Below are 22,953 nucleotides of genomic sequence, written 5' to 3'. Positions count from 1 at the left end.
GTGAAAAATAAATAAATCATTAACAAACTAAAAAAAACCCATATTGTTTTCCTAAAACAAATCAGTTATCAATATGGGGTTTAAAGATAGGTGAGACCTATTTAGCATTAAGGGTGTAACTGCCAACAAATAATGTTCAGGGTTAGAGATACCACACATGGAAAAATAACAGCAGGGAATCCTTATGACTGGAAGACGAAAGTGCCTATACAAAATTACAAAATAACATATAACCTCAGCTTCTGCAGCAACAAAAGAGAACCCAAGAAGATGGAACTAATAGAAATATCAATGCAAAAACTGAACAAACAAAAACTGTTAGCAGGCTAGGAAGGAATGACCAGGTGCTCTTGCATCATACATGTTGGGTAGGAAGTTTGCGAGCCTGGTTCACAAATGGTGCTGAATGGTAGAACCACCCTTTGGAATGTGTACATTCCTCAATTAACTTCATTGCTGAATTAAATACTTCTAAATATTTCTTTCTTTGCTCTTTCCAACACTTAGCTGGAATAAATCCCACTTCATTCTGCCATATTCCTTTACCATCTTTCTTGTTTGTTTTTAAGGGAATAAATCCCACTTCCTTCCGCTATATTCCTTTACCATCTTTCACAATAATTTTATTAAAAATAGATACTTCCTTTTCTACGACTTTATTAGGAAATCAGAAAATGTTATCCCCATCTTTATCTTCTTGTTTACTTCTATGCCACATGAGTGACTTTATTCAGCTTGCTAGTCTTTTCGCTTGTGCTTGTAAGAGGATTCTTTACTACCTCCTGTTTCACAAATGGACTCCCTCTTGTATGCCGGTTTGAGAACATTCCATTACCGTGGCCTTTTCACTCTCACTTCCTTCCGCTATATTCCTTTACCATCTTTCACAATAATTTTATTAAAAATAGATACTTCCTTTTCTACGACTTTATTAGGAAATCAGAAAATGTTATCCCCATCTTTATCTTCTTGTTTACTTCTATGCCACATGAGTGACTTTATTCAGCTTGCTAGTCTTTTCGCTTGTGCTTGTAAGAGGATTCTTTACTACCTCCTGTTTCACAAATGGACTCCCTCTTGTATGCCGGTTTGAGAACATTCCATTACCGTGGCCTTTTCACTCTCTTGCCTCCATGTTGAATTGAGGACAATCCTCTTTTACTGCCATTTCCTCACCAACAGCTCTTTAACTGCTGCTGCAACCTTGCCTTCTTGTTCTACCTCTTCACTTCGTATACAAATGAGCATGTAGGACTGTGCTCTCCCCCTTTCTGTGCATTCTTTACCTTTGTTTCTTCTGCACATTGAATGAACACACTAAGGGAATCAAAAGATCAAACAAACACTTTTTCTAGTTCTTCTTCATGCCTTGCAGACATGGTATTCAACTATTCTTCTTTTCTTCCATTTTTTTCTTATAATTTGTGCTCGCATGATGGACTGTAAATTGCCCACTCTCAACAACCTTTGTGGATATTCTATCTTCATATTTCTTTCTATTTTCATCTTTGTCGTATGTGTGGTCTTTAATCACAGCCAACTCATGTGCAATATTGTGCATGTTAGCCACCTTCACTGTGTCCTTCGCTCTTCATGCTGTCCTCATCCCTTCTTCCCAGCTAAAGAGAAATATTAAACTCTCTATATTTATCTTTCAGTGAAAGGACAGCCTTTACCCACTTACGGAATTCCATAATTTTTTTTCCCATTATCAAACAATAGGTCTCTTTTTTTCACAATCTATCTCCTTTAGAGCCTTATTCTGAAAATCTCTTCTCTTATGCATGCTGTTTTCGTTTCTGCAAATAATACCTTATGTTCTTTTAGTTCCCTTGAAAATTGCTTATGAGAAACCAGCATACCTTGAGATTGTTGCCCACTTCTTCCTTTCCATACTTGGATTTTTTTTGACATATTTGAATATTTCCTTTCCATCTTTAATGATGGTGTAGGCATTTGTGATTCTTCTTGCCTCCATGAATTGCCCTTATATTGCAAAACACGGTAAGTTTCTATAGGCATGGCATTGCACCAATTCTCATCTTGATATGTTTGTATATGAAAACGTACTAGAGATCGTCTACCAGATGTTGGTGTCCTCTTTGCAGCCATGATACCTTGTAAGAACTTGGATGTTTGATTCATTTTAGCTCCAGTTTTTCCACCATTTTAGTGGTTACCAAGTTATTTGTGCTCCAGCTACAATATCATAATACTTACTTTGGAATTTGGATTTGCAGGTAGTTCAAGACTAATTCTTTCTTTGTATTGGCTTTTGTTCGTCTTTTTTTTGTTTTAACATCTTCATTATAAGAAGGCTCTCCTCTCGTCAAATTTTGCAATAAATAATGGTTCTACCTCCATTCTAGTAAATGTTTCCTGAAATAACCCTCTGGCGGTTTTGTAGCTATCTTTTTGGTTCCACAAAGTATCTTTCTATCATCTTATTGGAACCGATGATTTATAAACATTAAAGATACCTTCTAATTACGGGATGACATCTTTTAGATAAGAAACATAATTAACTTAACAAGTGTCTTTTGGACAAGGGACCGCAGCTTCACATACTTCCACAATATGCTTATTATTCTACTCTTTATTTGATCTGTCGATGGACTCCATCTTAGGCTTGATTCAGCCTCGGTCAAAATAGGAAGGAGACTAATTCTTTCTTTGTATTGGCTTTTGTTCGTCTTTTTTTTGTTTTAACATCTTCATTATTGGAGCTTCTCCTTGTGTAATGTCTCCAGCTCAAACCAATACAATTACCAACAGTTGGTTGTCCTTTCCTTGGATTACCCAAGAGGAAGAGGACATAGAGCATCACTGGGTATAAAATGAAGTCCTTGACTTGTTCTAAATTCTAATTTTAAGTTAAGTGCATTTCTTTTGATGCAACTTAAGTGAACTTATGTTATTTCTATGTGAACTTATTGTAAGTTAGGCACGCCTTTCTAGGCAACTTAAGTGATGTCTAGCCAAGGGACTTAAGTTATCCCCTTTTTTATGTACTTAATTGACTTAATAAAACATAATGACAAAAGTCAAGGTGTGCCTCAGCTTCAAAAAGTTTCATTGGTACACACTAGGTTTTTATTTTGGTGTGTAGGATTGAGAAGTGGAAAATCAAGGCTGGAGATTGATTCATCTTTTTAGAAGGTGCTATAAAACACCCTAAGGGGCTCACTTAGATTCAAACACTTGAGTATCCCTGATTTTGGTGAGACATATTGGCTAACCCTAGTTAGAAGGGTGTGTTTTGGTGGAAGAAGTACACTTTGTGAAACTCTAGCACATTGCTAATTTTGGGCTGCAAGTGTTCATCAGGACTAGAGGCCAAATTAAGGACAATATTAGTGCTGTAGACTCAAATTTGGTAACATTCAGTACTGCTAATCACCTATTTCAGAGTTTTTTGTGGACAACTGTTAAAGAGCATCAATGTCAGACTTAATGCTGGTCAATTCTGGAGCCTATCATCAGTTTGGGAATGTCAGCTAGGGTTAGAAAATATTCTGATCTGAAGTTCAGGAATACTCTAATCCATATTTTGTTTAGCTGCAAAAATCAGATTTGAAATATTGACCAGAATTTTGGGTTTGTCATGAAGATATTTATATGCCCATAAATTTCCAGAGTTATGCCCTAGTTTGTAATAGTTTTTGTTATCAGATTTGCCCTAGTTTGCATAATTTATTGTTTCCTTTTCAGCACCCCATTTGGGGATGTCATGTAATAGTGGTACCAGAGCTGCAAGATTTGGCACCCTACTGAGTTTTGTTGCATGCAAGGAAAAGGTGGTTGCAATTTGGAAAAATTTAAAGGAACAATGGCAGGTTCAGATCAAGCCTCATTATCAAGTGAAGATGTTTTTGTTGGGATATGAAGCCCAATGGTCACACTATTCATTTTCTCATGGCTTTTCCGTTGAAGGCTTATGCAAATGTATAAATACACATAATGTACTGTATGGTATCAGATATTTTATTAATATAAAAATTCCCTGCTGGAGTGTGGAGGTAGCCACAAGTTGTGGTGAACCACAATAAATCTGTGTACTTGTATTTTGTATTCTTCACATGTTTATTAGTTTTAATCTGTTCGTTTAAATAACTAACAATTGGTATCAGAGCTTGGTGAGGTTGAGCAGAGATGGAAGAAAAAGATGATGATGCTGATTTTATCATCGAAAAATATCTTCAAAATTTGGATTCCACTAAAGAGGATGATGCTTAAGCAAGTGAGTATGAAGTTGAGGCTGAAGAGGAGGATGCTGAAGAAAGCGATGATGAAGTTGATGAAGCTGGTGCTTATATAACTCAGGAGGAGTTCCAACAAGAAAGATTTATGAGGTTGAAGGAAGAGAATTTCCTACTCACAGACCAACTGTTTTGTATGCACTATAAGTTGGAGGTTTTGTGTTGCATAATGAATATTGAAAAAGACAACTTTGAAAAAGAGAGAGTTTTTTGAAGAAAGTTTTTTGCAGGAAAAAGAGAATGATGGGAAGAGCTCTTCAGAGGACCTTTATCTTGCAAAAATGTATGACATTTTGAGAGAAAAGTTTCCTCTTGGTGAAAAGAAATCATAAGAGGATTTTGGGTGCCCGACAACTGAAGATCTAAGGAGCGCAGGGATGATAGAGCTCAAGGAGGCCAGAGAAAGCCCTTGGCTCAAGGCTGCACATGATCCAGAAGCCTTTGGCATGGCAGAGAATAAGGACTTTGATGATTTATTGTTGCAGACTGCAGCAATAGAAGCAGAGTGGAATGCATTAACAGCAGTTTCTTCTGTGCAAGAAGGTTAAGGGGCAAATGAAAAAGAGAGAAAGCAACGGGATAGAAATTCAAGCATCACCAAAGCAGTGAAATATTGGCATAAGGCTGAAGCGGTTGGACTTCCAGCTAGCTCTCCTGTTGATACTCTTACCACAGATAAGATGGAGGGGTAGTGTTGATAGCTCCAGCTACACCATGCAGTGGAGAAACAAGAGGAATTTTGTTAGCGTTATGAATATTTCTGAGGGTGCAAAGGATGCTGATAATATCAATGGTTACATCTATGATAATATCATTCTCATAGTTGAATAGTGAAGTGCAAAAGAGGGAGGTCTACACCAGTATGAAGAAGATATCTTGTTATCTTCTAATGTCACCATAAAAAAAAGTGCCCCATAAGGTCAACAATGATGCAATTCTGGCGGTTGACAGGGAATCTCCCGCAACAAAAGAAGTTGAAGAATTAAATCTTGGTTATGATGCTGCCAAGGGATAATATGTTAACATGGTTATAAATGATGATGGTTTGACTGGTTTATTATTTGGAAGACTGGGTTGTCAGCAGAAATGTTTTCTTCATATATATGGGTTATGGAATACTAAGGACCATAGCCTAAATGTGATAGAAGATGATATGGCATTTGCCCATACAAACATTCTTTCTACAGTCAATGGTGTTTGCACTCAAGACAGTGCTCCTTTCATTGGCAGGATGGAAAGAATGCAACAAGTTTTTTCTCATATGCAGGGAACAAACAAGACAGATCTGGACAGAGATAATTATAAAATTAGAATGCAGTTTATTTAACAGTCAAATGGTTTATGCGAGTGAGTATTCCAATGGTCTCTGAAACTGAAGATGACAGAGGAATTAATTCTGAATCTGCAAAAAGTGGTAATTCTAACCATGTGTTTGTGGCGAGTTCACAGGTGCAAAAATTGGAGAAGATATTTTCGTCTCTGATTTGACTTGGAGGAGGCTCATTTGGAGTGTGCTGGAGCAAAGTCTTGCAATCTTGAGATCGTCTCAAGGCCTCATTGTGCTGCAGTACATGGCGGTGTCGGTTGGTCTTCTTGGGGGAGACTGTTGGGATATGAAGCCCAATGGTCACTCTGACTATTCATTTTCTCATGGCTTTTGGGTTGAAGGCTTAAGCGAATGTATAAATACACATATGCTGCAATGTACTGTATGGTATCAGATATTTCATTAATATAATTATTCCTTGCTGGAGTGTGGACGTAGGCACAAGTTGTGTTGAACCACGATTAATCTGTGTACTTGTATTATGTCTTCTTCAAATGTTTATTAGTTTTAATCTGCTTGTTTAAATAACTAACAGTTTTCAGACATGATAAGACTGCTGAATGATAACAATCTGTATTCGAGTCAATTGGCTCATAACACAGTGAATGGTAGGACATTGGTGCATAGAGAAGGAGGAGGAAGCAAAATTACAGACAACAAGGCACATTCTACAGGCAGATCCTTACAGTCCAGACCATTTATGCCCACTTTTATACAAGAGGATGAACATGCACAAGTAGAATTGGTGGAAGAAAATGAGGATGTTGAAATATTAGCTAAATATAAGCCCTAGGACAAAATTTCCAGTCAACCAATCTCTTTCAAGGATTACTTAGTCACCAAACACACAAGACAAAATCAGAACAATCACAGGAAACAAAATTATGGGTTGCGAAAAAAGTTGGGAAGTTCGTCTATACCTAGTTTTGATGGATCAACTAATGTACAACGGGAGCTTGGGCAAATGAAGGAGAGTGAGGCCATAAAATTTGCTACACTCCACCTTGAAAGGGCTGCATATGAATGGTGGTTTCACAGTTTAGTAACACGAGGACATAGTGCCATAGTTTTTTATGACTTTTGCACTACATTGATGGAGAGATTTGACCGAAAGGATTTGGAGGCGCATTCTAGAGAGTTGGCTCAATTGACATAGGTTGGCACACTTGATGCATATATTTCAGAATTTCAACAATTATCAATTATGGTTACTGATGTATTTGAAAGGAGATTGAATTTTCGGTTCATTGAGGGTTTGGCTGAGCCTCTTAAAGACTGGGTCAAAGCTTTTGACCGACCTTTCTTGCAAGACACTCTTAAGTGTGCAAGGAATATAGAGTTATCCACACCATAGGCTAGGTTTCCCAACAAGTGTCCACAAAGATCCTCACCACAAAGTTGGCCACAGAAAATGGACAAGAAACTTGAATACGCCAAGCTAGTAGGAGAGATATCTAAACCAACCGGTGGATAACTCATGATACAAGGAATGAGCTGAGACAAAAGAGGCTTTGTTTGGTGAGCCTTGGACACTTGGACATAGGTGTAAGAGTGGGGGCAAATCCCATTGGATTGAGATCTTTGAGGAGCCTAGTGATAATGAGTTTGAGGAGTCACAGTTTCAGGATGCGCAACAAGAGAAAACATATTGAGATTCAAACACAGATGAGCATTAGGATGATTTGACATAGATGAAGGGTGCGATAGCAACTCTCTACCACTCCTCATTATAGTGCTTTCAAAATTAAGGGTATTGTGGAGGGACAATGAGTTGTATAGATTGATAGTGGGGCTACCTTTAACTTCATTGATGCACCTATGTAAAGAAGCAGGGTTTGAAAGTTGAGGAGCATGAAGAGTTCCATGTAAGGACAACGAATGACACACACTGCGTCGTGCAACTCTTGTTCCATGGTTGAGCATGGCATTGGATATTATACCCCTACAAATGACTTTTATGTGATGGACATTGAGGAGTCCACTGTTGTTTTGGCTATTCAATGGTTGCATGCTATAAGTTCACATTTGACCTATTTAAGACTATACCATTGATTTTTACAGCACATGGTAAATGGTGGTATTACGAGGTTTATCTTTAGATGCACCTAGAGTTGTTTTAGCTAGGAGAAGGGATATAATTTTTGCGACATTCAGAGGATGAGTGGGCAATGTAGTGTTTTATCACAGGCAAATCCATGAAAGCGAGACAACGATATCATGTTGGCACACAAGGCTTATTAGACAAGCATAGCTTGGTATTCTTATATTTACCCCATGGTTTACCTCCAAATTGTGGTTTTGAGCATGTCATTGAGCTTGTGGATAGCAAGCCAGCCGTCACAGATCCTTACTGTCATCTTAAACTATTTAAGGATGGGATTAGAAGGACTATTTGGGAGCTGTTGGATGCAAGACATATACGACCCAGTTTTTGGTGAAGTTGAAGGATGGAAGTATGAGGATGTGATTGATTATTGTGTACTTAATAAGAAGACCATCAAGCACAAATATCCTATTCCATGTATTAAGTTGGATGAGCTACATGGAGCAATCTATTTTTCCAAAATAGATCTTAGATTAGGATACCACTAGATTTGAGTTCGGAGCAGGGTGTGTACAAAACTTCTTTCAGGAGCCACTATGGACATTTTGAGTATTTAGTGACGCCCTTTAGACAAAACTGCTTTCAGGTGCCACTATGAACATTTTGAGTATTTAGTGACGCCCTTTAGATTATCTAATGCTCCAACCACTTTTCAGTCATGTATGAACCATGTGTCAACAAGTAATTGCAAAAATTTGTGTTGGTGTTCTTTGATGACATCCTAGTGTATAGCAAGACGTGGGAGGAGAACTTTTGTCACCTTGATGAGATATTGAATATTTTGACAGCTAATTACCTTGTTGCAAAAACATTTAAGTTTGAGTTTGGTATGATTGGGCTATTATATATTGGATGTCATTGGGAATGGTGTAGTAAAGGTCTACAGGGAAAAGATTCGAGCTATAGTTGATTGGCCACTATTGAAGAATATATCACAATTGAGGGGCGTCATTGGTTTATGCACATATTATAGAAGCTTGGTGAATGAATTTTTCTTCATTAACCTCTCCTTTGATAGGTTTGACCAAGAAGGATGTCTTTGTTTTGGATGGATGAGTCTCAAGGGATCATGGATCATATTAAGAAGGTAATGAGTACTTGTCTTGTTTGGCTTTACCAGATTTCTCTAAACCTTTTGTACTTGAATATGATGCATCTAGTATTGGTATTGAGGCTGTTTTGATGCAAGACAAGCTTCCCAATGCTTATGAGAGCAGAAAATTGAATGAAGTGGAAAGGAGGTTTTCTTGTGGGCAATCATGCACAAAGTTGAGAAGTTTTTTGCAATTTCTCATTGGCAGCTAATTTACAACGAGGACTCATCATAGCAAACTCAAGTATTTCATGCAAGGGTAAGATTATATTGAATTTGTTAGAGGGAAAAATAATGTTGTAGCTGATGCATTATTGGAAATCCTACATTTTGTTCACTATTATAAATTTTAGCCACTTGGAAGGATCACATATTAGCAAAAATGTCAAAAATCAGCATGCTTGTGACGTTTTAGATAGTAAAATAGATGATGAAAGGTATAAGGTGCTGCAAGATATCATCTATTACAAGGAACAAATCTATCTAGTACCAAAAAGTGATTATACAAAATTCGTGCTGCTGTTCACAACAATTAGGTGGCAGGTCACTCCGGGTATTTGAAAACATACAGAGATGTATTAGTGAAAGATTCTCATGGAAGGGAATGAAGATGACACTCTTAAACATGTAACAGAATGTCTTGATTGCCAGAGAAATAAGGCTGAAACTTCTTTTCCAGCAGGGCTGTTACAACCATTTTCAATTCCGAATAAAAAATGGTAGCAAATATCAATGGATTTCATTACTGGGCTGCCTAAGGTGAAGGTAAGGATTGTATTTTTGTTGTAGTTGACAGACTTATAAAGTATGCTCATTTTATGCCTATGCCTTCTGTATTCAAAGTACCACAAGTTTCTGGCTTCTTTTTTGATCAATTTTTCAGATTGCATGAAGTGCCAAAGAGGATTGTTAGTGATAGAGATTGCATATTCATAAATATTTTTTGGCAAGAATTGATGAAGCTAGCCAGAATGGAACGTGACCATAACACTAGTTATCATCCATCAAATAGACAGTCAAACTGAAATTGTAAACAAGTGGCTTAAAGATTACTTGATGAATTATTTTTCTGAGTAGCGAAGTATGGGCAAAATGGTTGCATTTGGCAGAATTTTGTTACAATACCACATATGATATGAGCATTAGCTATTGAAAAAAATTAAAAAAACCTTCAAGTGATTGATATTTGGTTTTCTCCTGGAGCATGCTTCCTTTGGGGTCTTTTTGATGGTTTGTGTAGGAGATTGATTTAGAATGTAAACTGCAGTGTATACCCACCCCCTCTGCCCAAAACGTTCCTAACCTTCAAGTGATTGATATTTGGTTTTCTCCTGGAGCATGCTTCCTTTGGGGTCTTTTTGATGGTTTGTGTAGGAGATTGATTTAGAATGTAAACTGCAGTGTATACCCACCCCCTCTGCCCAAAACGTTTTTGGAACATTTCTATGCACCAACATTCGATTGAGCCATTTTTGTAATGGTATGGTTCCTCCTCTTAACAAAAATATTTCGCTGAGGGGTGTAAGGTGCGGTAAGTTGACACTTAATACCGTTTTTAGCAGATACGTTAGTGAATTCATTGGAACATAAATCCCCCCTTGTAGTTATCTGATGCAAGAGTTATGATTTGACATCTTGATTCTTTTTTAACTAATTCTTTTAACTTTTAGAATTCTTTAAACACATCTCATTTTTCTTTTAGGAAAAATACCCATGTTTCTCTACTGAAATCATCTGCAAACAAAAGAAAACACCTATGTTACCCCGAGTTCCCCTGACGGGGATGGCAAGGGATGGTTTTTTGGGATGGCAAATATTTTTGCCGATTTGGGGGATAGAGGGAGACTACAAATGGGGATGGCTATCTCACAATAGGGAAAATTAAAATATATAGAGAAATTTAAAATATTTATACGACAACTTGTATAAAGCATGTACTTATAATAACAAAACCTTGAAATATAAGAATCAACAAAATTCATATGCCAGATTTTTTGTTACTTTGAGAGTCAAAGTCTAATTTTTTCTAGGAGTTAAAGTCAAAGTCCCCTAAGTGTCCCCAAGTCTCCGAGACATGTCCGCGACAGGGACGGCTGAAAATATACAGGGGATGCGTCCCTGGGTAACACTGGAAAATACATAGCACCATTGTCCATGCAGTATTCATTGATCCACAAACATTCACATGAATTGTTTGAAAGCCTTTGGGTCCTCATCAAGACTCTATATTTGAGAAGGGAGTGCAATGTTGCTTCCCCGGTTGATAAGTTCCGCAAATGCCTTGTGCCCCTCTCCTAAACCACTGAGAGATATATGTTGAGGTGATCATATTGCTGATTTCAAAGAGAACTAATGGTGAATTCTTTGTAACCATTGCAACTTCTTGAGATTCTCCATTGTCAATAAGGTCCTTGATCTTTGTGGCCGACAACAATTGTAGTTTTTGTCAACAATATGATAATTGTTTGTATTGAAGACAATACTCAACTTCAAACAATTGCGTGTTGATTCACCAAGAGATAATTGAGCTCCATGCTTGGAACATAGTATAAATTGAGAAATATCAAAATTTTGCCACTATAGGTAATCTGAACTTGTCCTTGTCAGCAAAAGATCATTGAATTAGAGCATGGTTTGTACTTTGTGAAACAGTTTTCTTTGTGCGAAGTGATGAGAAGCTCCAAAATCAATGTACTTAGACGTTGTTTTGACATGGTTTGCTGGTCTTTTGGCCATGAACGCATTAAATGTAGACTCTTGCTTATTATACTTTGTAACATGGGCCTTCTGTTAAGACCATCCTCAGTTGGATTTTTTGTTAGCTAATTGTTGATTCTTCATATGACTAAGATTACCACAATAAAAACATTTGATTACCATCATGAAACTCTCCTTGTGTTTGCTTTGTTCATTTTGCTAAACAAACTTGTCTTTGCCTTTGCCTTTGTCATTTGCTTTGGTAGTAAATGCTTTTTCCACGACAGTTGGCTGCTCCCAAACTGGTGTTTCCACCTATCCCACTACAGTAGCTTGTTGCATAAATCATCAAACTTGAGATCAACATTGATGGATGTAATGTTGAGAGTTTCGATGAATTGCTTGTAGGATGATAATTAGCTTTTTAGCATTATAACCATTACATCTTCTTCCATCTTGCGACCAATGGCTCTTGTTAATCACGAATATCCTTAATCTTCATAAGTTGCTACTACAAAGACAACTTATCATTTATCATAATGGAGTTTGACATACTCTTCATAAAGAATGCTTTGTCCTTGTTTGACTTTTCATGGCGATCCTTGAAATGGGTCCAATATTTTACAACTATCTTCCTAATGACAGTTTTGGAAGAATGTCATCGACAACCTATAATTTGATGAGCATAAGTGCTTCTTGATTGTTAATTATTAAATTTGTCCTGATCTTTGCTTGCCACAGTGAGACAAGTAGCTTTACCAAGTACAATGTGATCCAACTAATCACACGACACTTTCATGTGGTTTTTTTTTCAATAAACAAATAAAATAGAACACAATTTTTTATTTTATTTGCAAACCCTAGGTCTTTAGAATGACACTTAAATTTGTAAAAATTAAAAAAAAGGCAGAAGATCCCAGCTGTGGGTTTGGAAAAAAGTATCCACAAGTTAAAAAGATGCCTATGCAGAAAAGTTTCGTTTGCAAAAGAAATTCGTTGTTACACAAAAAAGCAGGAGGGAGATGGGTTGCGGTGGAAAAAATCATTGTAGGCCTAAGAAAGACGCGAACATGTGATTTGTAGGAATAAAAACAGCGCCAAAAGTATGGATTGCTTAGTAGAAACACCGTGCTTTTGAATGTGAACCCACTGCTTTGAGGAAAAGGCTTTGCACAAATAAAAAACCCTCGAAAATGCTCGCAAAACAACTCTAGCAAAATCTTTATATGCTGTAATTTGTCTTGAGGAAAAATCTGCACGAAAATATAAAAACCCAGGCCATGATTTTCCAAATAAACCCAAAAGGACTTGAGCAAAGAAAGCCCTTGGTTCTGCTTTGTGAAATTCTGCAATGTATAGATGAAATAAACTTTCAATCTTTAATTCAAAAAAAGATTGAATTAAGAAACTACTGTTATTTCAAAAAAATATCATTCAGGATTACCCACAATTTTTTGTGAGAAAATATTTGCCTAAAGTTAGACCTTGCTCTGATACCATGAAATGGTTGTCAATGAAAATTAAACTTAGGATCAGACTGTCAGACTGTGATATATTTGATAATATGAAGAGAACAGATTACTAACTTGTTTGTATTGTCTTGCAGATGAAATTTGCAAGTGCTTGGAGTTTATCTTCCTTTTGTCAATGTGATCACAGTAATATAAATCTGAATATCTATATATATAGATCTGCTCTGTAATCATGATCTAAAGAGAGAGAGTTCATTTATTGTTTTCGATGATCTCCTCTTTGTGATCGGTCAACATATATAGTGCCATCAAAAGACATAAGGAGAAATGGATGCGACTGTTCAGGCAAATGTCTCTTTGAAGAGACACAAAGGCAAATTCTAATTAATAAACAAACACTGATAGTTTGTGGATTAACCATTGTGCATTTTGCAAATGCACCCGATGGTTATCGGGTATGATTACATGCTAAACAGTTCATTCATATCCTCTGATCTGATTAATGTAGTGGATCATATTACACGAACCATCTTGATGCACATATGATCGATATAGATCAGGAATGTACAGTCCGATCCAAGAGATAACAATAATCTGGTTGCTCAGATTTTCATACTTAGGTTGATTAGTTAATGCAAGGATGATCCTAATGAATTTTATGGCAAGATAATTTATTGTCCAAGTGTGTGTATGCATGTATACCAGTTCATATGATGAACTAGTATACATACATGCACACACATATGCATACAGTTTGCTAGTTTATCCTTGAATTCTGACCGATGCTATCATGTTTTAACAATGGTAATCCATTGTATTGAGAATGGAGATAAAATGCGCCATTTAAAGGAATTACAAGAAACTTGTTTTTAAATGAAATAATTATGAATTGAAAGCAGAAATCTAAACTATTTAAACTGAGCAAAGTACATTAAGTGACCCTTAGATAAGAAATATAACAATATTAATCTAACATTCGGCCTCAACTTTGGCTTATTTGATCCATTCTATATTCTTGCCCAACTTTGTGGCACAAGGCTGAGTGAGTGGACGATACAAGTTGTTCAAGATATATGTGAAAATTGTACTCAACCAACATACTAAATGCTATGCAATTCTTTGTGTTGTTTGTCAACTTAGATAACATTGTGAATCTCTTTGGAGTATCATATGAGGATGTTAGCCATATATTGTGCATCCTTCACCTCCCCCTTGTTAGTTTATTAGGATTGCTGTAAGTGTAATGACATTGCCGGTATTGGTATATGCTTTCCAAATGCAGCTATCAATATATTTATATGGAAAATGAGTTATGAATAAAAGAGACATGTCTATTATATATATATATAATCTCTTTCTCTAATATATAAATAATAATAAAATGTATGTATGTGTATATATATATATATATATATATATATATGTACATCTCATATATATATATATATATATATATATATACATATACATATCTCCATTAGAGTTTATCAGACCAAAGCTACAAAACATTAACACTCCCTCTTAGCTAGGGATGATAAAGACAACCATATAATACCTAAGTGTAATATAAGAAAATTGAATGTCAGCTCATTTGACATTTTGGTTTCTCGAATGTCAACTCATTTGACATTTAAATGTCGACTCATTTGACATTCACTAGGTGCCTTCGAGTAATGGCCTCCTGAATGTCAAGTTTTCAAGATATTCACCAAGTATTGTGAGTAATGGCCTACTTAAGTCAACTTATTTGACATTCACCAAGTACTCTGTGTAATGGCCTCCTGAACATCAATTTGCATACCATTCACCATGTACTCAAAGTGTTTATAAGGTATGTGCACTCGCATTCTCATAATGCATACCATATAAACTTCCATCATGCAAAGTATCATCTATCATGATCTGCATAGATATTGTAAGATATCCTTCATAATAGATTAAGTTATTGAAAGATTGTCACCTTTCAATGACATGCAAATAAGTGATAATCATTTTTAAGTCGTCACTTCCTCATGATATACACAGGTAGGCCCATATAGTCGTGAAGAATATTTAGGAATCACAATCCTCTTGACTGCTACAATTTATTGATTACAGGAGAATCCATCTTCGACATGGTTCACTCCCTCTTAATCAATACGCCCAAGATCAATACGCCCAAGATCACTAAAGGTTGACAGAGCCATCTCCTCTATCTGCTTCCTCTCTTTCAAGGTTGCATCTATTGAAAATTTTGACTCCAATCTCCCTCTTCCAGCAATAACACACTCGAAGGAAAAGATCAAGGCACATAGCTCTTGAAAATAAAATAAGAGAGAGAGTCTACAAAATAAATAGTTTTGCATAATTATATAAAGATCATTCCAATAAAATATAGATAAATATCTAATTAAAAAATATAATTTGAGCATATATACATATATTCAATCCTCAATATATATATAATCTATATTTTAAACATATTATTTGATGATTATATCCCAAAAAATAAATTAAAAAAATAGCACATTAAACATCATACTTACCTTTCAAGAATCGGGCACCACTTTATAATGTGGCCTGCAAGGTCACCTCCACCACTTCTTAACACTCGAATGGAGCAATAGTGACTGGACGTTCAATCGGTAAAGAAACATTTGATTTTCAAAACGTTTCACACTGTGTATGCCACATAGGATAGTATGAGAGGTCTAGAGTTAATCTAATAACCGACTGTTCATATTCAGTGCCTGATTTTCACAGAATATTTCTCATACTTGAGCCTTTGAGGATCATGTCTATCCAGCATAATCACATTCAAGGAGTCAAAACAAGCGCTTCATGAATCTCCTCCCTACTTTTGATCTGCACCATTATGTATGAAAACGAAATCTCCAAGGATTGAGCAAAGTAATGGAGTCTTCTTTCGCTGTCTTTCAAATCATCGACACCCATTTCACACTGTGTATGCCACATAGGATAGTATGAGAGTTCTAGGGTTAATGTATCTTCGTTGGCAGTGATAACTGACTGTTCATATTTGGTGTCTGATTTTCACAGAATATTTCTCATACTTGAGCCTTCGAGGATCATGTCTATCCGGCATAATCGCATTCAAGGAGTCAAAACAAGTACTTCATGAATCTCCTCCATACTTTTGATCTGCACCATTATGTATGAAAATGAATCTCCTCCATACTTTTGATCTGCACCATTATGTATGAAAATGAAATCTCCAAGGATCGAGCAAAGTAATGGAGTCTTCTTGCGCTGTCTTTCAAATCATCATTGACACCCATTTCGAATTTCCATGTCTACTACAGTTTTATCGAATAAGGCCTTCGCTCTTGGCAACATTAATAATGGTTCTGCCACCTTAGTGGTCACACAGGATGAAATCATCTCATACAGTGGCAGTTAGATTCGCTGTTACAAACTCTTTTTCTTATCATGCTTTGTCATGTTAAAATCTCAATCACGCTCATGATAAATGAAGTGGCCTGAACTATGACAAACAGTGAATGTGGCAGATTTATCATTGTCTCGGGTGTTTGCTTCTCAAAGATGCTGGAAGTAATCAGAGATGGAATTTGATGAACTAGTTAGAGATAGAAATATTCTGTGCAGCTCAGGAGATAACTAGCTTCAACCGTATTCCTATAATATGCTTTGATCAACTAAGCTCTCAACTGCACTTAGACCAATGCTATCATTGATGAAAGTGCTCTTCCTCAGTTGCAGTTATGAGATTTAATTTGCAGTTCATGTTAGTTTCATGGATAAATTAGATTTAAATTGAATGTGGATGCAGATTCAAATGTTCAATCTCTCTTTACACTTGCAGTTCGGCTCTGATACCATGTTAAATTATCAGGATCGCTGTAAGTGTAATGACATTGCCAGTAGTGGTATATGCTTTCCAAATGCAGCTATGAATATTATATGGAGAATGAGTTATGAATAGACATGTCTCTTCAGGGACATGTCTATTCATAATATTAATCATTATAATATTATATATATAAACTTAATATTATCTCCTTCTCTAATAAATAAATAATAATAAAATGTATTTGTATATAAATATATATATTAATGTTCATCTCATATATATATATATATATATATATATATATTCACTAGAGTTTATCGGACCAAAGCTACAAAACATTAACACCCCTTACAAGACATGACATTCAAAAATATCGCCCTTTGAACACACATCAATCATGCGAATCAACTAGTAGTTTTTGACATTATTTTATTCATTGGAAATGATGGACACCCCGATTTGTTTCTGTGGCTGTTTGATGGGGGCTGATAAAGTCTGTATGTTTTTAACTTCCTTTGACATTAAAGTGCATAACACCTTCTCTTTATTTGGGTTTTTGAACCCCTTTGTAGCCTGATTTATGTTTGTCCAAATCCTGGAAATATGGTGATTGAATAACATTGACGGGTAAGGCATTTGCATAGATACATCTTGAACTGTATGACCAACCATTTCTGTAGTCTCATTTTGTCATGTCCTGACCTTTGAGATTGTTGCTTTTTAAAACCAGATCATAGCCTTAAATAAGTCCTAGATAATGAAATAAAAGAAGCCAATCTAGTTTAAATAGGATGTCATGCCCTTGCCATGATAGTAATAATCACAGTGTATTCAACTTTAGTTCACTGCCTCCATCCTTGATAAAAAGAGTAGCGATTCTAAAGAGGGTCAATTAAGGCCAGCGGTTCCAAAAAATAAACAAAAGATAACTAATCAAAGAATTGCAATACAGCAGGGGAGCAATTGTTTTGGAGGGGGTGCAAGAATATGGAAAAGAGTGACTTCTTCTCACTCCGTGTTTAAAGAGGAAGGAACTATGACTAGACAAGGGAATGCGTTCATTGAAAATAGAATAATTAAGCTTGAATTGAATAAGAATCAGAAATAAACCTCAGTAATTAAAAACAGCAGTCTATAATATTAAGGGAAATAATTGGTATGTAAAAATTATTGTATTCCAACATAAATATAGGTTACATAATAATTTACCTAATTTCCACCTAGAACCATCTTGGAACCAATGCAAAATGTTTCACAACTAGGAAGAAGCAGTGGTAGTGGTCTTCCCTCAGCAAGCACAACTAAAGAGGAAGGAACTATGATTAGACAAGGCAATGCGTTCATTGAAAATAGAATAATCAAGCTTGAATTGGATAAGAATCAGAAATAAACCGCCGTAATTAAAAACAGCAGTCTATAATATTAAGGGAAATAATTGGTATGTAAAAATTATTGTATTTCGACATAAATATAGGTTACATAATAATTTACCTAATTTCCACCTAGAACCATCTTGGAACCAATGCAAACTGTTTCACAACTAGGAAGAAGCGGCGGTAGTGGTTTTCCCTCAGCAAGCACAACACCCTGAGATGGATGGACTGGAGGTCTTGCAATACTTGTGGGCCAAGCGGCTGAATGGATCAGAGGTTCATACCGTACCCTTTGGCTTGGTCAAGGAAAGATAGTCTCCCAATATTCTATCAAGCTTTTCCATTGGATTGCTAATATGGTTGACTTCACAAATTATCTATGAAATAGATATGCACGATTTTGCAATACACTGTTTTAATAAAGATTAATAGCATACAATCATGGATTCTTGATATTAATGTGTTGATGGTACTTAATATTGTTTAAAAGGCCTAAATCAGGACTTTCTCTAGATTGTCATTACAATTATGTAATTTATTGTATACTTCTATTTGTAAATAAATTGCATTTGTTGGAATTGTAATTTTGGGCAAGTTCAGGGATATCTTAGAAGGGGACATTACACATTTTGAAATGCTCTTGTTAGTGCCCCCTCATTCTCTCCACATTAGTGGAATCTTTTTAATTCTCTCAAAAAACACGTCTCTCTACCACAATGCTAGGGATGATGCTATGATATGGGCAAGTGTAGGGCCTCTTTGACCTCCTCCTCCCCCTTGACACAACTGTTACATCTGTTATCTTTTACTATCTAATATACTCTATTATTTTATGAGTTCCCACCTGCACAGGTACACCATTCTTCCGTAGACAAGCTTTGATTTCTATTCTAGGAATGGAACACAGACGGGCTTTCACTTGGTTGTGTGAGTTTGTATATCTCTGACCACCCCAACTACTTATCCAATATATGTCTCATGATTTGGATTCTGCTCTACCATTTCTTCATGTCTTGACTAAGGTGAACTTTGGTTGATTTTAAGTGGGGTTGCCCAACATAGCTAGAAGGAACTGCCATTGTAATATAGAAGCAAATACAAGCAGCAAGATTGAAATAGACTTTGATAGTATGCTAAACTCTTAACTCCCAAATAATGTAAAATGCACCCTAACACCCAAACTACATGCACATTATAAGCAGCTTGAAATGGATTAATGATTTTTACATCAAACTTCAACGTCGTTGAAAGGGCCCAAGCAAAACAAAGTATTATGTTTTGCTGGGGTTTAGTGGAACATGTATTCTAACTTTGCAGGAGAAAGCTTACCAATCCAACCAGGCACAGGCTGCTGTGTATACTAATGAATAACTTCCATGCTGGAGTATTCACCCACTGTAAGTACTTACAAAATTAAGCGTTGATGTTATCCTGGTGAACGGAAATAATTATATTAGCGCTCTAAAGAAAAGTTAATAGCCATCTCTAGTGTTAAAGCGGGTAGTTGTTGCTAGACACATGGTTCAACATGGTTCACTTATGTTTCACAAATCATTTTTCCTCAACCATCTTCGAAAGCATAGAAGTTTTCTATTTTTGGCATTTTGCATGACAATTAGGTTTCGGCTAAGTCACTTAGATACCAATCCTAGTACTGGTACAGCTTTGAGTTTGCTGGTTTGTTCTGCTGATTTGGCCAAACGAAAATCAAGGGTCGGGTTTATTTTGGGTTCTTTAATAAAAAACATTTAAAAACAATAAGTATATACACATTTATTATCTAAAAGAAGGAATTAAATTTAAAATTTATATATATTACATCCATTGTTACATTGCCCTAGGGGGTGGGGGGATAGAAGGACTGGGAGACAAAGGAGCTTTATTTGGGGGTGGCAGGAGATGGTGGGGGGACGGTGTTGGGATGGGAGGGGTTGTATGTACCATATACTATACATATGGTACTTAAAATGCTAGTTATGAAAAGGTGTATTGCAATATAAGATATAAAGATGTAAAAGAGTAAATACTTGAACATTGCATTGAATTGGAACATCGAACATTGAACATAAATATTCGAATAAGCAAATATTCAACACTTGGACATCCCCCATCCTCGGTGGAGGTGGTAGAATCTAGTGGCGACGTTGGGGACAGGGGAACATAGTCCCCAAGTCCCAGGTGCGTCCCTGTCTCCAGGACGTGGGGCAAAAAGGGGGGGCACGTGTCCCTGTGTTACTATGATTACATCTAATTAAATAATATAAAATTTAGACATCATATCATAAAAACTAAAGGAGTGAAGCTTAATATAATTATATTAAATATAAATATATAAATTAAAATACAATAATTAGCCGATACGCTATTTCTCGGTGAAGAACACTCCGCCGGGATTTCCTCGAGTCTCAAATTGAAAAGCATTATCCGACACCGGAAAAATAATGATCATGGCAGCTGAGGACAGGTTTGCTGCACAATATATAATTTATAAACAAACATCTTTACTCCTGGAATCTCCTCTTCATGATATGGACACAACAGAAGAAACTAAACACTTTGAAAAAACACCAAACCCAAATACCCTGCTCTGTTATTGGATTTGTTCTTTTTAGGCAGAAAATTAGTTGGAAAAACAATTCACTCCATTTAAAAGTTAATGCTGTGTTTTGTTGTGTATTGGAAAAAATTGTGTCGAAATTGCCTGACGAGTTTTGGACACATTATTTTAAATTTATTTTACCCCCAAACAAAAACTGTGCATCGAGATGGCATCTTAAAACTTCTACATGACATTCAGTGATTTTCTCTTCTATGAGAGAATCACATCCAACACGTTTTAGGTGATCACTATAAATTTTTAAGATTTCTGAGCATAAATTTTAAAGACTATGAAGCTGGAGATAATGGGTGAAAGTAAGAAGTCACTTTGTTTAATGAAATAAATGGATTGTGTAGATGTTCAATCAATTTTAATTCTTAGTATAAATTCTAATTTCAATTATCATTTTTTTTGTTTTTTTTCACCTGCTATTTTTGGGCCTGGGCCTACTTGTGTGGATATTCATTTTATCTTCAGTTAAATATTGACTTAATTTATCTATGGTACATTTTGGTATAGAATTTGTTTTCCATTCTATAAAGGGTTTTAGACTAGTATAGATATCTTAAATAAATCTATCTAAAGAAATGTTGATAGATATGTACGACAAAATGATTAAAATTTAATTTACTACACTCAAAACTATTTATATGTTCTTTATCTGCTTTTTTTTTACTAACTTAAGCTTTTTTATTTTAATTTAAAAAAAAATGATGATTTATATCTCCAAACATTATAATTTTAACAAATATTTTATGTTTATTAAATTATTTTTAAAATTATATTCTGTATATAATTAAATTCTAAAAATTGACGTGTACATGGTTGTCAAATTTAACCTAGAAAGATCAAAGTTAATATTAAAACACACACCATTCCACTCCACCCATTCTGTCATTGTAGAATGCCTATCGGTATTAACAGTCGACATTAATCAAAATATAAAATTAATTGGTTTAGGAAAGAAAAAGTATAATTGTTAAATAAAAAAAGAATATTTTGTGTTTAAGTTTTCAATTTTGTTTATAATTCAGGAAGTCTAAAAGTCATTAGATAATTAGTAATTACTTCTTTATCATTTCATGTTTGGAATTCATATCTTTAGAAGTTGTTTCTTAAATCTCATAAAAAACTTGTTTCATAAACTTATTTTTTTAACTGTGTAGGAAAAATATAAAAATAAATATTAGGAATAATAGAAATATATAATGAAATAGTAATTAAAAAGTAATAAATATGATAATAATATATAATAATTAATAATATTATTATATAAACTATAGTCTAATAATCTAAACTCTTTAATATGTGCAATAAGAAATGATAAAATCCATATATTAATAAAAATAAATAAACTTTTAATATCAATCATTTTAAACATGATAGAATCTATTTTTCTATAATTTCATATATAATTTATTTCTTTATAGGTTGTTCTTAATCTCTCAAAAGTGAGTTTCGGAAATTTGCTTTTATTGCTTAAGAAGAATGTAAGAACATAATATTAAGAATAACATCTTTATAAGTTGTTCCTAATCTTTCAAAAGTGAGTTTCACAAATTTGCTTTTATTCCTGAAGAAGAATGTAAGAATATAATATAAAGAATAACATACCTGTATATTAATATAATAATAAAAAATTAATGAATATATATAGTTTAAAGAGGAGAAAATGCTTTGATTTGGGTTTATGAGTTGGTCAGGTCATAACTGTGGGACCTCATTTCTAGTGGTATTTGAACCTTGATGGTGAGAACAACACAATGACTTAACCATCACAACATACCACTGTTGGCAAATTAATAAATATGATAATACAATATAAAGATTAATAATACTACCATATCAATTACAATATAATATTCAAATTTCATTTTATTATGCTTGCAATTTTTTTGACTAATTAGGATATAATAGAAATAAAATATTGGATTATAACAAAAATGCTTATAACAAATTTGAAGAATTTGAGATGTGAATAAGAATTATAGATTGGACAATTAAACAAACATATTAGAAAAAAAAATGATTGGACAAAATGATTGTATTTTTGTGTTTTTTTTATCATAAAATGAAATAGAACTCTTAAGGGTAGAAAAATGGTTTGTTGTGAATCCAAAAAAAATCATAAAACAAAACGAATCAAGAGGGGAGAGAAGAAAGGTTGCTCTTAAAATGGAGAAGGAAAAAATATTTTTTTTTATAAAAAAAATAAAAT

The 22,953-nt window shown here is 34.9% G+C and overlaps 1 protein-coding gene across 1 annotated transcript in view; it reads left to right on the top strand.

The window, feature by feature from the left end:
• LOC149577595 (ABC transporter B family member 20-like) overlaps positions 1-22,953 on the top strand; it is a 62,101-nt gene that overhangs the window by 5,344 nt on the left and 33,804 nt on the right. The gene's annotated exons all lie outside the window — the stretch shown is intronic.

The sequence above is a fragment of the Cupressus sempervirens genome, chromosome 1, assembly GCF_028749045.1.
Source record: "Cupressus sempervirens isolate cs-2001-9-10 chromosome 1, ASM2874904v1, whole genome shotgun sequence".
Lineage (NCBI taxonomy): Eukaryota > Viridiplantae > Streptophyta > Pinopsida > Cupressales > Cupressaceae > Cupressus > Cupressus sempervirens.
Note: the sequence above shows the minus strand (reverse complement) of the source record. Positions and strands in the feature narration are given on the sequence as shown.